Genomic DNA, 25,426 nt, shown 5'->3' with positions numbered 1-25,426 from the left:
TGGAGAGAGAAATCCACCAGGTCCGAAGATCCCACAGATGTGCTCGCTGCCTTTTATACTTTTACAAAAGGGGATGTCTGTGTGGGGGCTGCAGGGCCTAGCAGCCTTCAGCACTCAGGCCTCCTATCCAGGCTCCAGGTTCAGGATTTCTAGATGTGCTGCAACTGCCTTACGGCAGTTATGCCATAACTTTGCTTCTTTGCTTCTTGTTGAACCATAGGGTTACTTGGGACTTCAGTACAACTGGCCTGGCCAGGGACTAAGGTTGTGAAGATCAAATGATATGATAAATAACTGACTCCAAGTTCTTTGCCATTTCCACCAAAGACATTCTAAGGTGAAGAATAGCAATATGTCACAGTAAACATGCTGTGTCCCCAGTGACAACATTCAGAGGCGAGACTTGTTTGACTGGCTAATTCAGAGATGGAATTCAGAGATCTGATTTAATCATCTAAACTCTCTGCGTGTTCTGCAGCCTATTTCATCCACCCACTCCCTCATTTATACCTCAATGGACTTTGTGAGTGACTGGAATAATCATGTCTGCCAGGGGGAGCCTTGGCTAGCCTGGATGACACTTACAATCTAATTATCCACCTTACCTTCTCTTCTAGATTCAGTGCAGAGCCTAGCTCACTTCTGTAACTTCTCACATTCTCCTGAATTAAGACTTCCCCCTGTGGTTTTGATATTTTAAATTTATCTTTTGGATCATATTCATTCAAATATTCACTAATTCACTTCTTCAAGAAACACATATGAAATGTTTATAATTTTCCAAGCAGTGTTCTAGGTACTGAAGAAAACAACACAGAAAAAAAAGACATCATTTTTACCCTAAAGATATCCACATTACCTAGTTGGGAAGGTAGACAAAAAAATCCCTGATAGATATCTACAAATGAGTTGAAAACCAATTATGCTGCACGTAATTTTTATTATTTTTAAAATTATTTTTGAATCACATATCTGTGTATCACCTGATTTTGCAAATTGTTACATATTATTTTAAAATCATCCTCATTGTGGGTAGTCTTGTATCAATCTCCAAGATGATTTCCAATGTCCTCACCTCCCGATCTCTATCCTCTTATAAGGCTCCTTCCCACATTAAATGAGTGCTAGTCTGTGTGGCCAATAAAATGCAGCAGAGTGACTTCTGAGGTTAGAAACTTTATTACTGCTTCCACTTTAGTCTCTTGGGTTTCTTACTAGATAGCCACATACTATGAGGACACTCAAGTGGCTAGTTGTAAAGGAATTAAGGACCCCGACCATAGCTAGCATCAACCTACTAGTCACATGATTTGATCATCTTACAAGCATGTACGTCAACCGTAGTCAAACTTTCAGGTGAGAGAAACCCTGGTGAGGACGTGAATACAACCTTAGGAGAGATCCCAAAGCAGAACCAGCCAGACGAGCCAGTCCCAAATTCTTCATCCCTAAATACCATGAGATATAACAAATGATTACAATAGTTTTAAGCAAGTAAGTTACGGGGAAATTTGTTACACAGCGTTAGATGACTAACACAGATAGGCTATACTTGTCTTTTGTTCTGAGCTTTCCTTCTGTGGGGACTCACTTTGTACATGTTCTCCCACTGCAGCTTCCTCACCTTTTAAGGCGCGGCACAAATACCACCTATTCTAATGCTTTTCTTAGTTGTATTCATCTCAGTCTGTCCAGTTACTTGGTACATTGCAAGTATTATAACTACTTGTCTACTTTTCATAATTATTCCTAGGTTATGAGCAATGTAAGGCCAGGCTGTGGTATATTCAAAGCTTACAACATCATAGCACTATCCTAGGGTCTTATACATCATATTGTACAATAACTATTTGTTAAACGAATGATGGAGTGTGGTACATACACAAAATGTGCTACATTAACTTTTACATTTTAATGTTTCATTTCAAGAGCTCTTTTGTCTTTTACATTTATTTTTCCTGTATTGAAACTAGATCAGGGAATGAACCTCATCTATTATACTGTTTCTGCCTGTCTACAACATCTAATATAGTGCTGGATACTCAATGTGTGCTCAATAAAGGTTGACTGACTAAGCATTTAATACCTTAAAACAGAAATTCAATAAATGTAGTCGCAGTGACCTGAAAGAGTAATGTTTCTCCTTGTGTGTCTAATGGATTACCAAGGAGTATCTTAGAGCTATGATTTTAGAAACAATTGTCAGTGCCAAACTCAAGGACACAACTATTACTGGAAAGGACCTGCCTCAGAGATAGATAATTCCCAAAGAATAACAAAAAGCTTAAGAAATCAGCCTGTACTTGGTCCACAGAAACTTAGATTCCTTAGATGTAAAAGATTTCCCCTGACTTTTACACCCACACAGAAATCAAAGATTTCCTTTTAGGAGCGTGAATATGCCATCCTGTGTGCTTCAGTCATGTCCGACTCTCTGTGACCCTACGGACTGTAGCCCGCCGGGCTTCTCTGTCTATGGGATTCTCTAGGCAAGAATTCTGGAGTGGGTTGCCATGCCCTCCTCCACGGCTAGGTCAGCCTAAAACTCAACATTAATGATGAGGCTACCTAAGAAATATCTGGACTGCCACAGTGAAAGGGGAGATCTCAACTGTGAATTCCTGTCAAAGCAGCACCTACAAGGTCCAGTCGTGGTGGCCAGGGCCGACCCCGCTCACTAAGACGGCTCCTTGCATCTTGCTCCTTGTCTGCACAACGTCCTGAAGAGTCACCTTTACTCTCCAGCATACAAAGCTCTTAGCTCCAGTCCTGCCCACGACTGATTTAATTTTCTTCATTTCCCTTTACCCATGCTGTGTCTTAACCCTGAATGATTGGTTTCTGTCTCCTGGATGAATTTCCTTTCATCCACATAAGGACTACTAATGAACTTGTGATTAATTAATTACTTCTCAGTTTCCAAAGTTTTATTAGTAGGAAAGTAAATGCTGATGTTATCCAAACTTTTAAAAGAGTAATCCAGATTTTTTTTTTTTTTAAAGAAAGGAGCTAAAGTTCTGATGATGAAATTATTCTTTAAAATGGCTTCTTTACGATTTGGTACAGCCAGGGTTATGGAAATGATAAGAATATTTTCTCTCAAATGAGAGAAAAATCCAAAAGTGGAAGGAATATAATGAATATTCAAATCTTATGTTATACTAATATTTACCATTGGATTTTCACTAATTTAATAGAACACCAATGAAGGTTTTTATTATTCAACATATTTGCCTATGGATTATCCATCAGAGATATAAATACCTCTAATTCAATCATGTTTATCTTGTAGGCATATTAATAACTGCACTGTTGATGGCTTTTGTGTTTTGTATTCAACTGTGTAGGTGTTGTTATGAGAACAATAAATATAATTTTAGAAAAAAAGACAAAATTATATAAAGTAGAATTATATCTAAAGGGAAAAGAATAAAGTAAAAATTATTAATAGAAACAGAGCTTTAGGAAAGAAATTGATTTTAAAATTAACACTATGGTACAGAAGGTTTTTAAAAATTTGTGTACCCTACAAAGAATGAAAATGATTCATGGTTGGCTTTTGGCTCTGAAACTTATTTAAATTTAATAATTTAGCCTATAATAACCCTTGGTATTTTATTAAAAAGTTCAAAAAGAATAACAAAGTATGATCATCACAATCTTTATTAAACTCCCATCTTCTTCTTTTAAAATCACACCAAGTACATAAATAACAAAATAGGGGCTCGTTAAAAATTGATCTTTGTGTAGCTGCTATGTTCATTCTCCTTGACAGTTTTCATTTACAGCATTTTCTATATCACCACCACATTCAGAAAGCACCCAGAACAGGTCAAGAACTGCACTCATCCTTCTAATGCACAATCTTGCTAAACATTCCAGACAACCCTATGGCTACTCCTCCTCATGGCACAGACAGGGGAACTGAGGAATGAAGGAGCTAAATAATTTGTTAGATGTGGCAGAGTCAGAATTCAAATCATTCCTATTTGACACTAAAGCCTCAGCTCTTCTCATTAAGAGCAACAGTTGAGTTATTAAGAGTGTTAAATCTCCTTCAAAAGACCTGCCTACTTCTCCAGCCCACACAAATTTCACTCCCTTTTCTAAATCAGAGCTTTTCCCATGTATATCATGTTTAATTATATACTGCTTTATATTGTCAAGTACATGCTTAAAGTATGTAAAACTTGTTCTTCAACTAGACTGTAAACTTCACGAAGGTAAGCTTATGACTAGTATCTCTCATATTAGAATCAAAAAACAAAAGATAACAAGTTATCAGTGAGGATATAGAGAGAACTCTTGTACAGTGTTGGTGGGGATAAAAATGGGTAAAGCTTTTAAGGAAAAAGTATTGAAGTTCTCTAAGAAACTAAATATAGATATGTCAAAAGATTCAGCAATCCTTTCTCTGGGTATACAGGAAATGAAATCAAAGAAAGGAAATGAAATCAATGCCTCAAAGAGATATCTGTACTCTCATGTTCATTGCAGCAGAAGTCACATAGGCAAGATATGGAAAACAACCCAATTGTCCAGCAGTGAATGAATGGATAAAAAATTTGAGATTATCTGTGTATATACCTACCTACCTACTGAATATTATTTAGCTTAAAAAAAGAGAGAGAGGCTGCCATTTGGAACAAACCTGTAAAATTTTATGCTAAGTGAAATAAGCCAGACATTTACTAATATGCACTCTTAAAAAGTCAAATATACAGAAGCAGCAAATAGGATGGTGTTTATTAGGGACTGTGGAATGGAGAAATAGGGGGATGCTAGTCTGTGAGTACAGAGTTGTAGTTATTTAGAATAGACATATTTAGAGATCTAATGTACAATATGATAAGTATAGTTAATAATAATGTACTAAGCAACGGCAATTTGCTAAGACAGTGGATTTCAGGCACTCTCATGACACACACACAAAAGAATAACTATGTGAGGAGAATATGTGTTAATTAGTTTGACTACAGTAATCATTTCACTATATATATATATATATGTATGTATATCATCCTGTTATAAATCTTAAGTGTATACAACTTTTATTAAAAATAAATATATTAAAAATGTGCCCTATACTCTTCTAGTTTACCAAACCACTATCTCATAAATAAGCACTCAGCAAGTACTAGATAAATTCAATTGAGTGTGACCATTTAAAACAGATGCTGATGGTTAATAAGGTATTTAGCACGTTTATCTTAGTATTGTACTAGGTACTTTACATATGTTATCTCATTTAATCCTGAAGGTAACCTGGAAAGTAGAGTTCATCATGCCCATTTTACAAATAAAGACATGGAAGAAATAATTAAATAATTTAGCCAAGGTCACAAAGATAACTAGTGACAGTGTAGTATTCAAATCCAAATCATCTTAAGAAAAATCTACATTCTTATCATCTACTGCAATGTTACATCAGGACTTGGCTAGGGAGAGCAATATTAACAAATTATTTTTGCTTCTGGATAAAGGGTGAACAAGAATTGATTGAATAGACTATATATATCACTTTTATATATTATGTGTCTGAGTATGGGGTTGAGTATCATCAATATGACTGACTAATATTTAATACTTACTATGGAATAGGGGAGAAAGAGTTGGGTAGAAGAGAACTTTTCTAGGTATCTCATTCACTTTGGAGAATGGAAAATTGAATTTAGTCAAAAATATTATCTGCAATCCTTCTAGAACTAAAGTCTGAAATTTAATAGCTTCTGATTTTATATGAGATTGCCAACTATTTCTACGATAGAAGTGAGGCTGTTTTTATTTCCACAACTTGATTTTTTAGATGAATTAGCTTTAATATAACATATATTCCAAAATCCATTACTATTGAGTTATTAAAAATAACAGTCTCAAATGTCCTTTTGACCACAAATCTCTTGGGAAATACGATCTACTCTTCCTACTTCAAGTTTGTGTTATATTAACTATTTTATTTTCTTTCCAGGGGTCAATATGGAATCATTCCTTTACTTCCTCTTGCTTTGTCCTTTCCTGGTGGAATATTTACCCCAAAAGAGAATCCGTGAAAACAAGTATCAGAGCAGCAGGAGAAATGAAGAGTGTTCAGTAAGCAAGGACTGACCTCCTTTGTAATTTCTCATAAAGTGATGACTCACTCTTTTTGTGAACACTGGCATCATGGACCGCTTCTGCTCTGCTGTCTCTGTGCCTTTGCCAAGCTGGCCACAATAGGCTGGCAATGGTTTTATTTGCTGAGAAGGAATACTTTGGATAGTTTACAGGGTGGCCATATCAATAGTTAATAGCGCCATCAATATCCAGGAGCAAAACTGATTTTAGTGAATATAGAATTGGAAAAAATTTAGCAGATTTTTCCTTCAGCCTTCTAAAAAACTGCATTTAACTATATATCCCTTCATCGTACCATTTTTTTAAATGGTTCATATGTTTGGCTGACAAAGCAAAAATACAGATCTATAAAGAATTATTAATGATGAAGAATTCGAGATAGAGCAGGAAAAAGTGACCTGCTGCAGAATGAGGTAGGGCTGAGCAAGGCAGAAATAAGAAAAGAGAAAAATGGTCTAATATGACAGAGGAAGAATGTCTCAATTCCAAGATGGAAAAAAAAATGCATTGCCTAGCAGAAAACGGAACTGACCAGAAGCACACCTCTTACTTTTCCTTTAGTTTTATTTATACTGGTAAAGACTTAGAAACAATATAAACCACCTGCCATTATGGTTCACTCTCACTTGAGGGAACACTATGCAGTTATAAAAATGGGTTGCAGGGATATATTTAATGACACAAAATGCATTAAATATTATAAAGAAATAACAATGAGCTTATAAAATGGTAGATATGGCATGATGGAAATTACATAGAAATAAACAGAGGTATGCACATGTACATTCATCATAGAGGGACAGGAAATATAAGTACCAAAAAGTACTTAGCTCTGGATCATGAACTTGTGGACAGTTTTAATATTTTTTTCCACACTTTTGCTTACTATTCAAATTCTCTATAACTAACATGTATTATCTTTACAATTTCAGATTAAAAACAATACACCATATTTTTAAAAGGGAAGAAAACAGAATTTTATTTTTGGCAATAAAGCTGAACATGTACCCTAAATATCCCTTTTATTGAAAAGAAATTCTGGGCTAAAATAAAAATAAAACCCCTCCTTTTAAAACACATGGCCAAACATGGAACTCTGCTCAATGTTATGTGGCAGCCTGGATGGGAGGGGAGTTTGGGGGAGAATGGATACATGTATATTTATAGCTGAGTGCATTTATTGTTCACCTGAAATTATCACAACATTGTTAATCAGCTATATCCCAATACAAAATAAAAAGTTATATAAACAAAACATATTGCCAAGCTGGTAGAGATACACAGAAGCCTAAAACAAATTCAAGAACTCCAAGGAGGTAAGTAAGTACTCAAATGTCTTCCCCTTTGAGGGATATGCCAAACACTGGTGAACTGAGCTTGTTTTCAGAGCCATGTAGCAGTGGAGTGATGCCGCTGGCTACTATGCAACTTCAATTCAATAATTCCAACTTGGTCACTTGAAATCAGCCATGAGAGTAATTATAATGCAGAAACCAGGAAATGCTACAAATAAAGGAACTCTTTCTCAGAGAGCCAGTTCCTAAGCAGTTAACCAACACATTACTGAGCATAAAGTTTAGGAGACAAATCCTAGGGTCTATAGGACACAGGGGGTCTAATTTTAGACCCCATGTAAAGCTGGGCAGCCATGAAATTAAAAGACGCTTACTCCTTGGAAGGAAAGTTATGACCAACCTAGACAGCATGTTAAAAAGCAGAGACAATACTTTGCCAACAAAGGTACGTCTGGTCAAGGCTATGGTTTTTCCAGTGGTCATGTATGGATGTAAGAGTTGGACTGTGAAGAAAGATGAGCACTGAAAAATTGATGCTTTTTTAACTGTGGTGTTGGAGAAGACTCTTGAGAGTCCCTTGGACTGCAAGGAGATCCAACCAGTCCATCCTAAAGGAGATCAGTCCTGGGTGTTCATTGGAAGGACTGATGCTGAAGCTGAAACTCCAGTACTTTGGCCACCTGATGGGAAGAGCTGACTCATTGGAAAAGACCCTGATGCTGGGAGGGATTGGGGGCAGGAGGAGGAGGGGATGACAGAGGATGAGATGGCTGGATGGCATCACCGACTCGATGAACATGAGTTTGAGTAAACTCCGGCAGTTGGTGATGGACAGGGAGGCCTGGTGTGCTGCGATTCATGGGGTCGCAAAGAGTCGGACACGACTGAGAGACTGAACTGAACTGAACTGAAAGCTGGATTCCAGAGAACAGTATATTTAGTGTAAAAGAGAAGCAGAACTAAGCCTATTTCACAGTAGGAATCATCAAGAAAACAAACTTGGGACTTCTCTGGGGACAAGTAGTTAGGAATTCACCTGCCAGTGCAGGAGATGTGGGTTCAATCCCACATCCAGGAAGATTCCACACGCTTCTGGGCCACTAAGCCCACACGCCACAACTACTGAAGCCCGCATGACTTAGAGCTGGTTCTCCAACAAGAGAAGCCGATGTAATGAGCCCTCCACTCGCCAAAACTAGAGAAAGCCGTCACACAGCAACGAAGACCCAGTGTAACCAGAAATAAACAAGATATATAAAATTTTTTTAAAAAGAAAGAAAACAAACTTGATACTAGGTGGGGGATAAAATATCTTCCCTGAAAATTTAACTGCAAGCTTACCCTCATGAAAATGTTAGGGCCTGAAACTCATACTACCTATTTTGAACTGAAATTCAAAAGTGGCCCCAGTTGGTAGTATTCCCAGACCCTTGTTTGATTCAAATACAAACCCTTTCTGTAGAAATACACTTACAACTAAGACTCAAAAATTAGCACCAGGAAAAAAATATTAGCCTACATTTTAAACATCCAAGAAAATGAGACAGTAAAAAACAACAGCAAAAACAAGATTTGCAAAAATTTAAAATATATAAATTGGGCACAAAATAGAAAACAAGTTTAATATATTTAAAGACATTAAACAGAGAACTATAAATATGAAAACAGAGTGAAGGTCTATTAAAATAGAAGAAAGAAACAGATTTGAGGAAAACAAATAGTGTTTCTAGAAATAAAAAAATCAAGTAATGGAAATGAAAAACCCATTGAACAAGTTAAATAGAATATTAGACACAGCTGAAGAAAGCATTAGAAAAATCAAAAGGCAGATCTAAAGAAATTATCAAGGTTGCAGCAAGTAGTGTTAGAAGGAGTGGCAAATATGTAAGAGAGGTTAAGCAATGTGGTAGAATGTTGGGGGGGGGGAGACATACATGTAGTAAATCCATAAATAAAGGCAGGGGAATAATAAATATTAAATTCAGAATAATGGTTATTGGAGGGATGGAGGGAAGCATTGGCTCATGTGGGGCACATAGGGCTTTAAAAATATAGTTGATCCTTGAACAATGGGAGGTTAATTCATAATAGTCTACCCTCCATATCCAGAGTTCCTTTGCATCCAGAGATTCAACCAACCACCAACTTGTGTATAAGTGGATTCCATGCAGTTTAAATCCATGTTGTTCACGGGATAACTGTATTAGTAACATTCTATTTCTTAACGTTGGCAGTGGATATACACATATTCCTTTTTATTGTTACTCTTTACGCCTTAAAATACATTTTAAGTGTTCCTTTTTATACTGTCAATATTTAATAAAATATTTTATTAATCTATTAAAGTAGCCTAAAAAGAAATACTCCATAGTGTTAACTATAGTTGCATTTGGATCATGCAACTACAAGTATTTTTATTTTCCCATATTCTCTGATACTTTCACTTTTTTTCTTGAAACTATATTAAATTTATAGTAAAACTATAATGATGAACATACTTAATACAGGAAAAGAAGTGTACGGTTTCACAACATGATGAATCTCTTTGCATACAATACCAAACTCAGACAATTCTATTACCCAGAATTTTCTCTTTTATTTACAGATAAATAAACAAAGTTTTAAAATATTACAGAGTGGGAAGACTCCTTTGGGTTCTGTTTTTTCTCTGGTGAATAAAAACATAATATCAAATTTCCAATGAACTAAAGAAGCTTTTTAATTACTCTTTGGAATTTACGAAGATTCTTAAACTGAATTACTTCAGTTTCTTAATTATATTTAATGACAAATTAACTAGAGATCTGGGACTGATAAAATTATAAGACTGCTGAGAGTTAAACTTGCTTCAAACAGAGTCTGTGGCAAAAATGAGATTGATTTAATTTTGACTTAATGTGTTTATAGAAAGAAAAGGTTAGAAATGGCCCATTGGTAAGAGAAACACTGACAGTGGTATGTTTTTAGATAGATAATTTTTAATAACTAGTTGAATAATCAAATCCTAAAGAGAAGGGACAAAGACTTCTTTAATGTGCTGAATTCAACTTACTATAAAAACTGGTCTTCCCTTGTGGCTCAGCTGGTAAAGAATCCGTTTGCAATGTGGCAGACCTAGGTTCGAGCCCTGGGTTGGGAAGATCCCATGGAGAAGGGAAAGGCTACCCACTCCAGTATTCTGACCTGGAGAATTCCTTGGACTGTACAGTCCATGGGGTCGCAAAGAGTCAGACACCAATGAGTGACTTTTCACTTCATGAAAATTACAGTTTGCAAAATCATGCAAGGAGACAATGAGATTTTTAAAATCTCTTTGAAAGGTGCTTCAGTTTTTCTAACATTAAAAAAATAAGGTAACTGATTCTTAAGGGTAAATACTGTTTCCTATTTGAAACAATTAGTTTAGCTTGCAATTTTTAAGTGGCCTAAATTGCTTCTAAGTTTTCTTTTAATTTTCAGTCATATTTATTAAAGTATAATCATATACAATGAAATAGACAGATATTGAATATACACTTCAATCCAATCTAACAAATGAATATGCCTGAGCAACCTAAACACCTATAAAGCTATAGACCACTATCATTAGCCAAGAACTTTCCTTTGTGCCCAGACCTCAACTTGTAACCTCATGCAACCACTGCCCTGATTTCTATTATCATTGATTGGATTTGATTTTTCAAGAATCATTCTTTTGTGTCTGGCTTCTTTTGTTCAGCAAAATTAAAAACCGTTTCTTGCTTTTTGTTCTACTGTATACCACGGACTGTTCATCCATTTTCTTGTTGGCCACCTGGGCTGTTTGCAGACTTCAGTTATTACTGTTCAAGTAAAGCTGCTATGAATACTTTTTTTTTTTTTTATAAGGTATTGGTGAACAACATTTTCATTTCTTTTAGATTAAATACTTAGATGTGGGACAGCTAGATTACAAAGTAAATGTATATTTTTTTTGTTTGCTTTTAACTGCCAAAGAGTTCTCCAAAGTGGTTGTACCATTTTACACTCCCACCATGAATGTATGAGAATTTTGTTTGATCCGCTCTTTAACAACATTGGTATTGTCAGTCACTTTCATTTTAGCCATTTGAGTGTGTAGTGGACTGGAATAGTCTTGTCTGGTTTTGATTGATATTAGGGAAATCTGGCCTTATAAAACAAGATGGGAAATGTTTCCTCTTTCTGTATTTCCTGAAACTTTGGGAATTTTCATACAGAGGTTTTGAGTTCTTTAACAGGTGTGAGTCTATCAAGATTTTCTACAAATTATCATGTTACTTTTTGTAATTTGTATCTATATTGAATTTGCTTGTTTTATCTAAGTTTTAACTTACTGGCATAAGATTGTTTATAATATCCCTTTTCATCTTTAATATATGCAGAATTTGTAATGATATCCACTCCATTATTCCTAGTACTGGCTATTTGCACTTTCTCTCTTTTCTTGATCAGTTCTGTTAGATATTTAACAATTTTTATTAATCTTTTCAAAGAACCAAATTTTGAAATCATTCTTTTTTGTTTGTTTGTTTTTGTCCATTTTCTGTTTCACTGATTTCAACTCCTATTAGATCTTTTACTTACACTGGACTAAATTTGCTCTGATTTTTCAAGTTCCTTATTAAGTTAAAGACATAGGTCATTTAATCTACATCTTTTTTCCCTAATATAACTTTTAGTGAAGCTTATATTATAAAAATATAAATATAAAATATAAAAAATAAAGAAATAAACTGCAAGCTTATAATATAAGGGTTTTTTATAAATTATTTTGTCTCATATAAGCATTGCTATTTGATAGAAATTTACCTGTAGGCACAGCTTTAGCTGCATGCCACACATTTTATTTTTTTACTTCTCTTGTGATTTCCTCCTCGGTCCATAAGTTACTTAGAAATAAGTTGTTTATTTTCCAAATATTTAAGGATTTGCTAGACATCTTAATGTTATTAATTTCTAATTTAATTCTATTGTGAAATAATAAATGTTGGCAAGAATATGAGGAAAAGGGAACCCTTGAAATATTGATGGAAATGTAAATTGGCACAGCCACTGTGGAAAACAGTTTGGAGGTTCCTTAAAAAACTAAAAATAAAACTACCATATGATCCAAAAATTCTACTCCTGGGTATAGATCTGAAAAAAAAGAAAATATCAATTTAAAAAAATACATGAACCCCTATCTTCATAGCAGCACTATTTATAACAGCCAAGTTATGGAAGCAAACTAGGCGTCCAACAAGATATGAGTGGATATAGAATATGTGGTGTATACACAATGGAATACTACTCAGCCATGAAAAATGACATTCTGCCATTTGCAACAACACGGATGCACCTAAACGGTATTATATTAAGTGAACTAAGTCAGAGAGAGAAAGTCAAATACTCTGTTATCACTCCTATGTGGAATATAAAAAAAATGAAACATATATAACAAAAGATAAACAGACTCACAGACATAGAGAGGACAAACTAGTGGCTACCAGTGGGGAAAATGGAGAGGGGCAAGATAGGAGATTAAGAGATACAAACTACTATGTATAAAATAAATAAGCAAAAAAGATGTATTACACAGCACAGGGAAATATTGCTATTATTTTGTAATAATTTTAAATGGAATATAATCTATGAAAATATTAAATCACTATATTCTACACCTGAAACTAATACAATATTGTAAATCAACTATACAACAACAACAAAAAATACTATCATGGTCAGAAAATATACTCCAAAGATTTCAATCTTTGGAATTATTGAGACTTGCTTTTATTATTTTATTTATTTTTTTATTTTTTATTTATTATTTTATTTATTTATTTATTTATTTTTATTTTATTTTATTTATTTTTATTATTTTATTATTGAGACCATATACAGTCTATCGTGACAAATTTCCCATATGCAATTGAAAAAAATTTGCATTCTCTTGTTTTTGGTGGTACTGTTTTGAAAGGGATGTGTAAATCCAGTTAGTTGATACTGTTTTTCCAATCTTCTATATCTTTACCGATTTTTTTTTCTACTTGCTCTATCATTTACTGAGGTGCTAAAATCCCTCACTAAATTTGTCTACTGTAATACTATAATAACTGCAAGCACTTAAGAGCTTAATTAGGTGCCTACATATTGTTTTCTGTTTTATTATTATGAAATGTCCCTCTTCCATCTATAAATACTCTTTATCTTGAAGAGTTGGATATTTTAAGCAGTCTCACTCTGATGGGTGAGAGCAAATTGTCTTTGTGTATGGAGATCTCAGGGTTTTTGAATCACCACACTGGCCTTTTCTCAGACTTAAAATGTGCTAAAAAACTCAACCCTACTCTTCTTACATACTTTTGTACCAGCTTCCTCCTACTCCAGCTATTCCACCAAGAATGGGGCATCTGGGGAGCTCTTCTCTCATTGTAGTTTCTTAGGTTCTTTGCATCCTCAGCTCTCTTCTGTGCCCTCCAAACAAAAAAAAAACTATGAATCTGTACATTATCCAGATTGTTCTTGTTATGTAGGACTTTCTATAGCCTACATCATAACTAGATGTGAAAGGCCAGCACCAGTCTTTAAATAAGACTCTTAAATCCTGGTCTTCCCAGGTAGCTCCAGCGGTAAAGAACCTGCCTGCCAATGCAGGAGACATAAGAGACTCAGGTTGGATCCCTGGGTTGGGAAGATTCCCTGGAGGAGGGCATGGCAACCCACTCAAGTATTAATTGTTTTAGATTTGCAATTAAGAGTTTATTTTAAAGGACACACATAGGTGAGGACTGAGGATAGGGGGGAGGCAGAGCTCCCATGCACTTTCCTCATGGTGTCAGGGAGCTTTACCTTTCTGGGATGTCAATGTACTCACCAACCAGGAAGCCCTTGGTTGGTACTCACCAACACCGAGCCTCATGTCCAGAGTTTTTACTGAGGTTTCATTACCGAGATATGATTCATGAAATCACTGGCCACATGACTGAACTCAATCTCCAGCCCTCTCCCCTGTACTGAGGTTGGGCTTGGTAATTTTAATTTATTTTAATTGGAGAATAATTCAGTTCAGTTGCTCAGTCGGGTCTGACTCTTTGCAACCCCATGGACTGCAGCACACCAGGCCTCCCTGTCCATTACCAACTCTCGAAGCTTACTCAAACTCATGTCCATAGACTCAGTGATGCCATCCAACCATCTCAGCCTCTGTCGTCCCCTTCTCCTGCCCCCAATCCCTCCCAGCATCAAGGTCTTTTCCAATGAGTCAACTCTTTGCATGAGGTGGCCAAAGTATTGGAGTTTCAGCTTCAGCATCAGTCCTTCCAATGAATACTCAGGACTGATTTCCTTTAGGATGGACTGGTTGGATCTCCTTGCAGTCCAAAGGACTCTCAAGCATCTTCTCCAACACCACAGTTCAAAAGCATCAATTCTTCAGCACTCGGCTTTCTTTATCGTCCAACTTCTACCTCCATACATGACTATGGAAAAACCACAGCTTTGACTAGACAGACCTTTGTTGGCAAAGTAATGTCTCTGCTTTTTAATATGCTGTCTAGGTTAGTCATAACTTTACAATAATTACTTTACAATATTGTGATGGTTTTTGCCATATGTCAACATGAATTGGCCACAGGTGTACATGTGTCCCCTCATGCTGAACCCCTCTCTCATCTCCCTCTCCACCCCATCCCTCTGGGTTGTCCCACAGCACCAGATTTGGGTGCCTTGCTTCATGCATTGAATTTGTACTGGTCATTTATTTTACATATAGTAATGTACTTGCTTCATTGGTGTTCTCTCAAACCGTCCCACCCTTGCCTTTTCCTGCTGAGTCCAAAGTCTGCTCTTTATATGTGTCTCCTTTGCTGCCCTGCCTGTTGGATCATTGGTACTGTCTTTCTAAATTCCATATATGTGTGTTAATATACGGTATTGTCTTTCTCTTTCTGACTTACTTCACTGTGTATAATAGGCTCCAGGTTCATCCACCTCATTAGAACTGATTCAAATGTGTTCCCTTCTAAAACTGAGTAATATCCCTTTGTGTGCATGTACCACAACTCCCTTATCCATTCATCTGCCTATGAACATCTAGGTTGCTTTCATGTTCTAGCTATTGTAAATAGTACTGCAATGAACATTGGGGTACATGTGTCTCTTTCAATTCTGGTTTCCTCAGGGTGTATGTTCAGCAGTGGTTTTGCTGGGTCATAGGGTAGTTCTATTCCCAGTTTTTTAAGGAATCTCCACACTGTTCTCCATAGCAATCTAGGATTCTTGCCTGGAGAGGCCCGTGGACAGAAGAGCCTGGTGGGCTACAGTTCATAGGGTCGCAAAGAGTCAGACACGACTGAAGTGACTTAGCACTAGCACCCTCTTAAATCTTATACAATATTAAGTTCTTGGAATAAGTTTATTACTTCCCCCTTCCCCAGGCAGGACCATGATCACAGTAACTTAGAGTTTAACCCAGAGGTCCTCAATCTTTTCTTGTATGATATTACTTTCAATATAATTGAAGTTTCATGTACCATCATGGAGATTATATCTAATACAAGTGAACCTCTCCCTAATCAAGTCTCTCAATGGAGTCTCCTCTTCTGGTGCCTCTCCACCATCCTACCTTGTCAGCAAAGCTCCTTCCTCTAATCTTGCTTGTTCCCCAGTGCACTGTGTACGCTGCTGAGAGATAATTCCTAAAACACAGAGCTGATTCTGTAGCCAACTTTGAAGCCCTTCAATGGCTCCCACCACCCAGATGACAATGTTCCTTAAGATCTGGAGCTGCATGATACCACAGCCTCATTTCACGTCACAAGATGTGCAGTTTTGTTCTCGTCTAACAACCCTCTGTTTTGAACTCTATTTTATTTAGTGACAGAAAAGTTAACATGGCTAATTTAGGGTAAATCCAGCGAAGTCATGGTTTTCCTGCTCCGCGTTTTCTCCCCTGGACTGAGTCTCTCATTCTTTCGTGTTATGGATCCAGCTTGGAACTGTAGTGATCACCACACTTCCACACTGGCAAATCCTGTGATGTCTCAGTGCTCATCCACCTTCTACTGCAAATTTCACACTAAATACGCTGCTCTGCCTTCTGCCTCTTATGAGGCCCCAAGCCACACGTCCACAGGTTCTCAGTGTCATAGTCACAGAAAAATACAGTAAAGAATATGCCTGCAATGCAGGAGACCCGGGATCGATTCCTGGGTCAGGAATATCCCCTGGAAACGGAAATGGCTACACACTCCAGTATTTGTGACTGGAGAACTCCATGAACAAAGGAGCCTAGAGGGTTACAGTCCATTCCATGGAGTCTCAGAGTCAGACACGACTGAGCGACTAACATTTCACTTTCCCTTCCCTCTGCAGGTTGAGTTTCATGAGGAATCTGTAAGGCTTCCTAAGATTCTTTTGTCTATTTATTGTATTTAGACATTTCTAATGTATTCTCCAGTGCTATGATGATACAAAGAATTCTTCAGGGTTTGTGACCTTCCCAGGAAACCCAAAAGGGCAGCAGGTTACAGGACTCTGACTCAGACTTTCAAATTTACATGGTGTTGTCTATTCTCCCTTCAAATTCAGAGAATCTTTATCTTAGAAGGGAGTGATAAAAAATTAAGTCTTCCTCATCACAAATTCTTCCAAATATCTCAGCTTTACTCTTTTGAAACTCAAAAGCCAAGACTTGACACCTTTGTTCTCTGATTCTACTGTGGCAACTCCCATTGAGGACAACAGGTCACCTGCCTTATGATTTAAATGCTGAAAAGGGTAAACTGGGTAACAGAAAGAGATGGGAGGGAGAGGAAAGTGAAAACATATCAGTTAATATTTCAAAACATCCACCACACAAACTTGTTATTACCTGTTTTTAAACTTAAAGTAGTTGGGACCAGTAGAAACATCAAGAATAGATATAGAATTCTCTGCAATACTCCCTAATAGCTGTTTAATGATGGTGCTATTGAGCCTCTCTCAGTAGAACATATACTTGGGTGAGTTTTCTTAACGTAGCCATACAATTGTGTTAATTATTCACCAGAGTCCCCCTCATCCTGCACCTCTGATTAGCAATACACATCAGAAAGATAGCAGCTAAGAGATAGGGACTACCACGCACCGCTAAAAGAAATCATTTATTATATAGAAGTCTCCTAAACACTCAAATTATAAGCAACAAGTCTCAGGGTTAGGACCATTATAAAAATTATTGGCAGTCCCACTACACTGCACAGAGATACACGCCAACTTTCCTGGGCTTGCTTCTTTATGTTGCATTTGTGGCATAAACTAAAATCAGGAGGTTGGAAAGGATCAAAAGATTACCTTTAGATATGTCCCAAAAGGAGAGAAGTCTTTCCTTCAAAAGTTTACAGTAGATCTCACAACCCTCTGTAGAAAATTCGTTCAACATTTCTCTGATAGGAAACATATTCCTTAAAAAAAAAAAAAATCATCCAGTTACTGAAAAACAGCTTTGATCATTATTTTCTAACCAGATAGGAAACAGTGATTAGCATGGTTTGGGGGTAAAACCTTACCATATATGAAGATCATTCCTGTAGCTTTCAAGAAGGCTGGTCTAGTAAAATAAAATAACATAATGATAAAAACAATGCAATAGACATTTAAAATATTTTAACATTTCTAAAGCTAAATATTGGGGGGTTTATGTTGTAAAACTGACCACTTAGAAGAAAGGTTAGAAGAACAAGAGGAAATTGTCCTCATTACTAGAACATTTGTTAAGTGTGTAATAGTATGTGAAATGTATTTATTATACTAGTTGCCGAGCAAAAAGTTCAGATCATTGTTGTATGTATCTGTTTGCTTTTGTTGTGAAGCAAAATGCTCTTAAACCAGTGTTTAAAAGAGCAAAAAGTTATTAGTTCTTAAAGTCCTGAGGGGTTGCTGGGTGGTTCTTCTGGTCTGTGACAGCCAGGGCAGGACTCACTGAAGGCTGTGGTCATGGCCTCTCGTTACCCAACAAACTAGCCTGGACTCATGTACTTGGTGGAAAAACGATTTCCAGCATGATGAGACTCTAAGTCCCAATGATAAGACTTTTTAAGCCTCCCAGCACATGCTCGCTAATAATCCGTTAGCCAAAGCAAATCACATCCCTAGATTCAAACCTCTTGCAGAGGGGTAAATTATATATTCTTGTTGTAAAAAGGCTGAAATTCTAACTAGGTTTCAGATAAATACCAGGTTTGGTATTGGGTATCTCTTTGGACCCAACAATGGAGTAATAGAGTATAACACGATGATAAAGGGTGTAAAGAGAGATTAGACAAATTTGTGGCCATGATGCAATCTCCTACCTCATGCATCTTTGCTTATAGTAAATATGAGGCAATAATTCGAGTTGTATTTGAGTTGGAAGGAAGGTCAAAAGCACTTGTAGGAGATTTTACACATCTGTATATGTTTTCTTTTTGCTTTTGCTACTGAACAGAAAGAATAAAAATACTAACCCTGTACAAGTAAGTAAAGCTCAAAATTCTCCAAGCCAGGCTTCAGCAATATGTGAACCGTGAACTTCCAGATGTTCAAGCTGGTTTTAGAAAAGGCAGAGGAACCGGAGATCAAATTGCCAACATCTGTTGGATCATCAAAAAAGCAAGAGAGTTCCAGAAAAACATCTATTTCTGCTTTACTGATTATGCCAAAGCCTTTGACTGTGTGGATCACAATAAACTGTGGAAAATTCTGGAAGACATGGGCATACCAGACCACCTGACCTGCCTCCTGAGAAACCTGTATGCAGGTCAGGAAGCAACAGTTAGAACTGGACATGGAACAACAGACTGGTTCCAAATAGGAAAAGGAGTCCGTCAAGGCTGTATATTGTCACCCTGCTTATTTAACTTATATGCAGAGTACATCATGAGAAACTGGGCTGGAAGAAGCACAAGCTGGAATCAAGATTGCCGGGAAAAATATCAATAACCTCAGATATGCAGATGACACCACCCTTATGGCAGAAAGTGAAGAGGAACTAACAAGCCTCTTGATGAAAGTGAAAGAGGAGAGTGAAGAAGTTGGCTTAAAGCTCAACATTCAGAAAACTAAGATCATGGCATCTGGTCCCATCACCTCATGGGAAATAGATGGGGAAACAGTGTCAGACTTTATTTTTTGGGGCTCTAGAATCACTGCAGATGGTGATTACAGCCATGAAATTAAAAGACGCTTACTCCTTGGAAGGAAAGTTATGACCAACCTAAACAGCATATTAAAAAGCAGAGACATTACTTTGCCAACAAAGGCCCGTCTGGTCAAGGCTATGGTTTTTCCAGTGGTCATGTATGGATGTGAGAGTTGGACTGTGAAGAAAGCTGAGTGCTGAAAAATTGATGCTTTTGAACTGTGGTGTTGGAGAAGACTCTTGAGAGTCCCTTGGACTGCAAGGAGATCCAACCAGTCCATCCTATAGATCAGTCCTGGGTGTTCATTGGAAGGACTGGTGCTGAAGCTGAAACTCCAATACTTTGGCCACCTCATGCAAAGAGTTAACTCATTGGAAAAGACCTTGCTGCTGGGAGGGATTGGGAGCAGGTGAAGAAGGGGACGGCAGAGGATGAGATGGCTGGATGGCATTACCAAATCGATAGTCATGAGTTAAGAGTAAACTCCAGGAGTTGGTGATGGACAGGGAGGCCTGGCGTGCTGCGATTCATGGGGTCGCAAAGAGTCAGACACGACTGAGCAACTGAACTGAACTGAACTGAACAAGTCAATCCATCAGCACAAATGAAGACACTTTTGTAACACCAATGTCTGGAAATAAAACTATACCAGTACCCGAACAGTCCCATTTATCTCTTCTCCCAACATCGTCCTACTCTCCTCCCCAAAGGTAGCCACTATTCTGTTATTGAATATAGCTGCGGTTTTATCATTTTCATTGCTGTATAGCATTCCACTGTATGAAAAACCACACATTTGTTTATTCATTCTACTGTTGATGAATGTTTGGATTGTTTCCAATTTTTGGCTATTATGAATGTGGATATTCTGAATATTCTTCTGCATGTCTTTTGGTGTACACACATTTCTGCTAAGAAAGGAGACTGAAATGTTTGCAGTGTTCTTACTGTTCAAGGACCTAAGTACCTAGCAGGCAGTGTTTTTTTTGTAATTCCCCCGCAGTTTTGAGATATAATTGATAAATAAAATTGTAAGATATTTAAAGTGTACAAAGTGTACACTATGAAAGAATACCACTCCCCCCCGGATGAGTTAATTAACACAACTCTCATGTCACACACAGTCTTTTGTTGTTGTTGTTGTTTTGATTTGGTTTTTGATGAGAACACTTAAGTTCTAAACTCTTAGCAAATTTTATTTATACAATAGTGTTATCAGCTATAGTCACCATGTTATACATTATATCCTCAGACTTTATTTATCTTATAACTGAAAGTCTGTACCCTTTTACCAACCACCCCCGATTCAACATGCAGTGTTCCACTGTCCTATTAAGTACCTAGGAGTAAAATTGCTGGCTTACAGAGAACATGTATGCTCAAATTTAGCTGATCTTATCAAACAATTTTCTAAACTGATTTTACTCATTTACACTCCCACTACTTTTATATATACATTTTAGGGTTTTTAGCTAATGCCTTCTTACCTTCTACTTTCTCTTGCTCTACCAAATGAAATACTTACATTTGGACTCCAATTATATTAACAGTAGCTAATCTTGCATTTAAAATTTCATAAAAACCTGAGAATCCCAAAGCATATCAAATCATTCTGCCTAGCAATAAGTCAAAATAATCTGTTTACCCATTCACTCATCAAATGCCTATTGAGTAACTGTAAGAGATAGATTTGATATATATATATATAACTACAATATAGTTATAATACATATGAGAGAGAGACCTGGGGTTACAAAGGAATGTAAAATTGAACTTCTGACCTCCAAGAAATGTCTACACTAGTAGAAGACTCTTATTCATTAGTTCTTGTTCTTCTCCAGCGCCTCCCACCTCTCCTACAGACTCTCCAATACTTGTCTCCAGCCCAGGTGAGCAATACAGCACCTTTCATTAACCACAAACAAATTCCCCTCCTCTTTTTCTCCTCTTTGGACAACTATCCTTAAGAACTTCACTTCCTCATTTTTGGACAGAAAATAGTATTAAGGACATAAGCAAAATTGTTCTCAAACTTGAGGAATGGAAATCTTTTCTACATCTTTTCCCTGTATTTCGAGGAAGTGTATCTGCATGTATTTGTGTATAATGGGATTCTCAGGCTGCATTTATATTGTGTGAGAAGACTGCAAAACTTCAAAGTCTTTACTGTTCAGTATTTCATTTTGTAAAATGACGGGAGAATATATTAGTTGTAAAGGTGATATGCTCAAGTATCTTTGTGGTTTAAAGGAGGCATTACAGCTCCCAAAATAGTTGCAGTTAGTCCTTGTTACTAGCAATACGGAGCCAATTTTAGGTTGTGAAGTGAGTTGTTACATCTGTGAAATACATTTCAAAGCCCAAGATGAGTGCTATAGGGAAACTGAGGTTCTGTTATAAAACTAGAGCACTAGTAATAAAATTAATGTCATTAAAAATTAACCTCATTTAAAATCACTCATTTAGATATTTCCGTAAAGGTCCTTTGTTATATTTTTTTCACAGGTCATCTTTATTGAGTATATATTTATTTCCATCTATACTCAGAAGGAGAGGCTATGAAGTAGAAGTATGTTAGCAAAAGTATAGTGGGAAGAGCTGTCCTTACTAAGCCTGCCCATCAACAGCAGTCACCCTCAATTAACACAGATGCTTTTAGTGCAGGCGGCGCTAGTAGTAAAGAACCCACCCGCAATGCAGGAGACGTCAGAGACAAAGGTTCGACCCCTGGTTCAGGAAGATGCCCTGGAGGCGGGCAGAGCAACCCACTCCAGCATTCTTACCTGGAGAGTCCCTTGGCCAGAGAAACCTGGCAGGCTATGGTCCATAGGGTCGCAGAGAGTCGGACACGACTGAAGTGACTTGGCACCCTTTTAGTGCAAGTGGTACAAATCTAAATCAAAGTAGCTAAAGTAGAAAAGGGTATTTTTTGGCTCATGTAACTGGGAGGCCTTGTGTTGGCTACAATTAATTTTATTTAAGGACTCAAACTTGTTAGGACTCCTCTTCTGTCTGCACTGCTTTCTTTTGAGCTGTACTTGTCCTCTATTGCAGGGTGGCTTTCTCCATGGGGCAGCGGATGCTCCAGCTTCCACAAACACCTTCCTTGCTTTGTGTGCCCTTAGACATGGCCGTGTGTTTCAGGCTCCAAGCTGAAAAGTCATTGGAGAAGGCTGTGAGTGGCCCAGCTTAGGCCACCGGTTCACTTGTGAACCAATGGTGTTGCCCAGGGGTTCAGGTATTCTGTATGACCAGGCCAGGGAGTTCTTTCATTGGCAGGTTTACCAGAATTATCTGATCAGAGAGAAGGAATAACCCTTATACAACAGCAAATGTTCAGTAGAGCCCTCGAAGGGGCTCCTCATATATTGGCCATAAAAATAGTGTTAGAGAAGGGCACATCTCTGACTGAGCAAACAGGGTGCTATATAAATTATGGAACTCAAGAGGACTAATTCATAGCAAGTTTTCTCATTTCAGGATTTTTTCTAGGATGGAAGCTAATTCACAGGAGATTCAGCCCCTATTTGCTCAATTTTTTAGGTCTTATAGTGCATGAAATGACTGATTAAATAACTAGTTAATTCACTTTAAACAACCATTTGACTGTCACTGAAATGTCTGATCAAAAATTAAGGTGTCTGGATATTGGATAAGCTTCCCAGGTTGCGCTAGTGGTAAAGAACCCGCCTGCCAAAGCAGGAGGCATAAGAGTCGCAGGTTTGATCCCTGGGTCAGGAAGATCCCCTGGAGGAAGTCACAGCAATCAACTCCAGTATTGCCTAGAGAATCCCAAGGACTTGGGAGCTTGGCGGGCTATAGTCCAAAGGGTCACAAAGAGTCAGACACAACTGAAGCAACTTAGCATGCACAAGTCTCTAATATGGGGTTAAAAATAATACAATAGTAACAGCTGATTGCTTTCCATTTCTAAAATGTGTTGGTTAATAATAAACAGCTACAGTGAGATATAAGAATCTATATGAGATAATTATATTAACAGGTTAATCATGCTTCCATTTGCAGAAAATCTCTTTTAAAAAGTCGACCAGAATGTGTTCTCTAGAATGAGCTATCAGAATTTTTGCCAAACAAAAACAGAATATTGCTGCCGACCACTTTATTAAAGTGCCGAGTTTCCCATTTAAAACAAATCTTGCCCTCATAAAAATAAGAGAGCAGTGTAAGTACACACAGCTTTATATAAGAGGAAGATAGTGAGGTTTCCAGAATAAGGACGATCATTGTGATCCACTGAAGAGTATTTCCTTAAGTGTTATGTCTATGGCAGTGGTGGTCAGCTAGAGATGATCTTGCCTCCAAGGGCCTATTTGGCAACGTCTGAAAATATTTTTCATTGTCAGAACTGGGAGTTTGTGCTTCTGGAATCTAACAGATAAGGCCAGGATGAGCTAAATGCTTTACAAGGTACAGGACAGGGCCCCCACAACAAAGAATTAACTAACCCAAAATGCAAATAGTATTGAGGTAAAGAAACACTGGTCTATGGCAAGGTTCAGGCAAAAAGGCAATGCTTAAGACAAAATTTCTGTCACTGACAAATGTACAATCTACTTAGGTGGGATAAGACAAAAAATAAAAATGATCTCATTCTATAATACATAAATGCTAATTATAAGACCTTTACTATGTGTGCCTTGAATTGCATCAGACGATACACAAGGAAAAGCCACTGTTGGGTTCTACATCAGAGCAACCTTTGTGTTAGTAGCGAGGTGGATGTACGTTGAATCTTGAAAAATTTGAATGGGCTAACAGGGATAATTTAGGTGGAGGGTAGGAGGGAGGTAGAAGTCTAGAGAGGAAAAAGGGTGGTATTTTTAAATAGCCGGTTTGGCTATAGCAGGGTTTTTGTGGCAGGGTAACCTTAAGGAAACAGTTATTTCACCTGGGGTGTGTGATCACGTGGTGGATGGAGTCCTGGCTTTGTGATGTCTTAGCTGAGTGTGTGAACTATAAAACTATCAGAGCGCTTACCTTACGGCTGTAAAAATCAGGCCTGTCACATGGCAGGGCTCAAAGGATGGTCAGCTCCTAAAGCAAACATTGAGGAAGACTGAACTTTAAAGAAATACTAGAAGAGTCATTGGACTTCAGTGTCTAAGGGGAGGACAGGACAAAAATAATGCTTTAGATTAATCTGAACCTAGGTAGGTGGTATATAGGTGGTCACTGTACTCTTCTTTTGACTTTTCTGAATAGCTAACAGTTTTCTAAGCACAAGTCTTAACTTTTAAACTTTATCTTTGGTTTCTGTTGCAAGAATTTAGCCTCAATGGAAAACAGGTCCCCTATTTGTTTGCTCTTCACTGTATCCCCAGGACAGAGGAGTTGCCATACATTGGGAGGTAAAGAGTCGGATATGACCTAGAGACCACACAAAAACAAATATCCTCAGAATAGTACCTGGCACACAGTAGATGATCAGTAAACTATTATCCAAGTCTAGCCACAAAGTTAAAAGGGCCAGGACTACAGTGGTGGCAATTTCCAAAAGCGAAATTGATAAAATTTTGGTGATTTGAGGATAGGGGAACAGCTTTGAAAATGTAAAGGTGATGGGAGATGGGTGGAATCATTTGCAGTTAAGTTAGAAAAGATATAGATCTGAGGAAAAATGAATTTTATTTTGGATCCATGACATTATGGGCAGTAGGCCAGTGATGTGCAGAACTCAAACTTGACAAAAATTTGAGAGGAATCTATCTAGAGGGGATTGCTGAGACTAGCAAAGTAGACGAGGCTTCTCAAGAAAGATGAAGGGCCTATTCTCCCAACATGATTGAGAGCAAAAACTGAAACAATGATCTTTTTTGTACAGTAAGTAGTATCTTTCCAAAATTGACAGATTGTTAT

Source organism: Cervus elaphus, chromosome 33 (assembly GCF_910594005.1).
Source record: "Cervus elaphus chromosome 33, mCerEla1.1, whole genome shotgun sequence".
Lineage (NCBI taxonomy): Eukaryota > Metazoa > Chordata > Mammalia > Artiodactyla > Cervidae > Cervus > Cervus elaphus.
Note: the sequence above shows the minus strand (reverse complement) of the source record.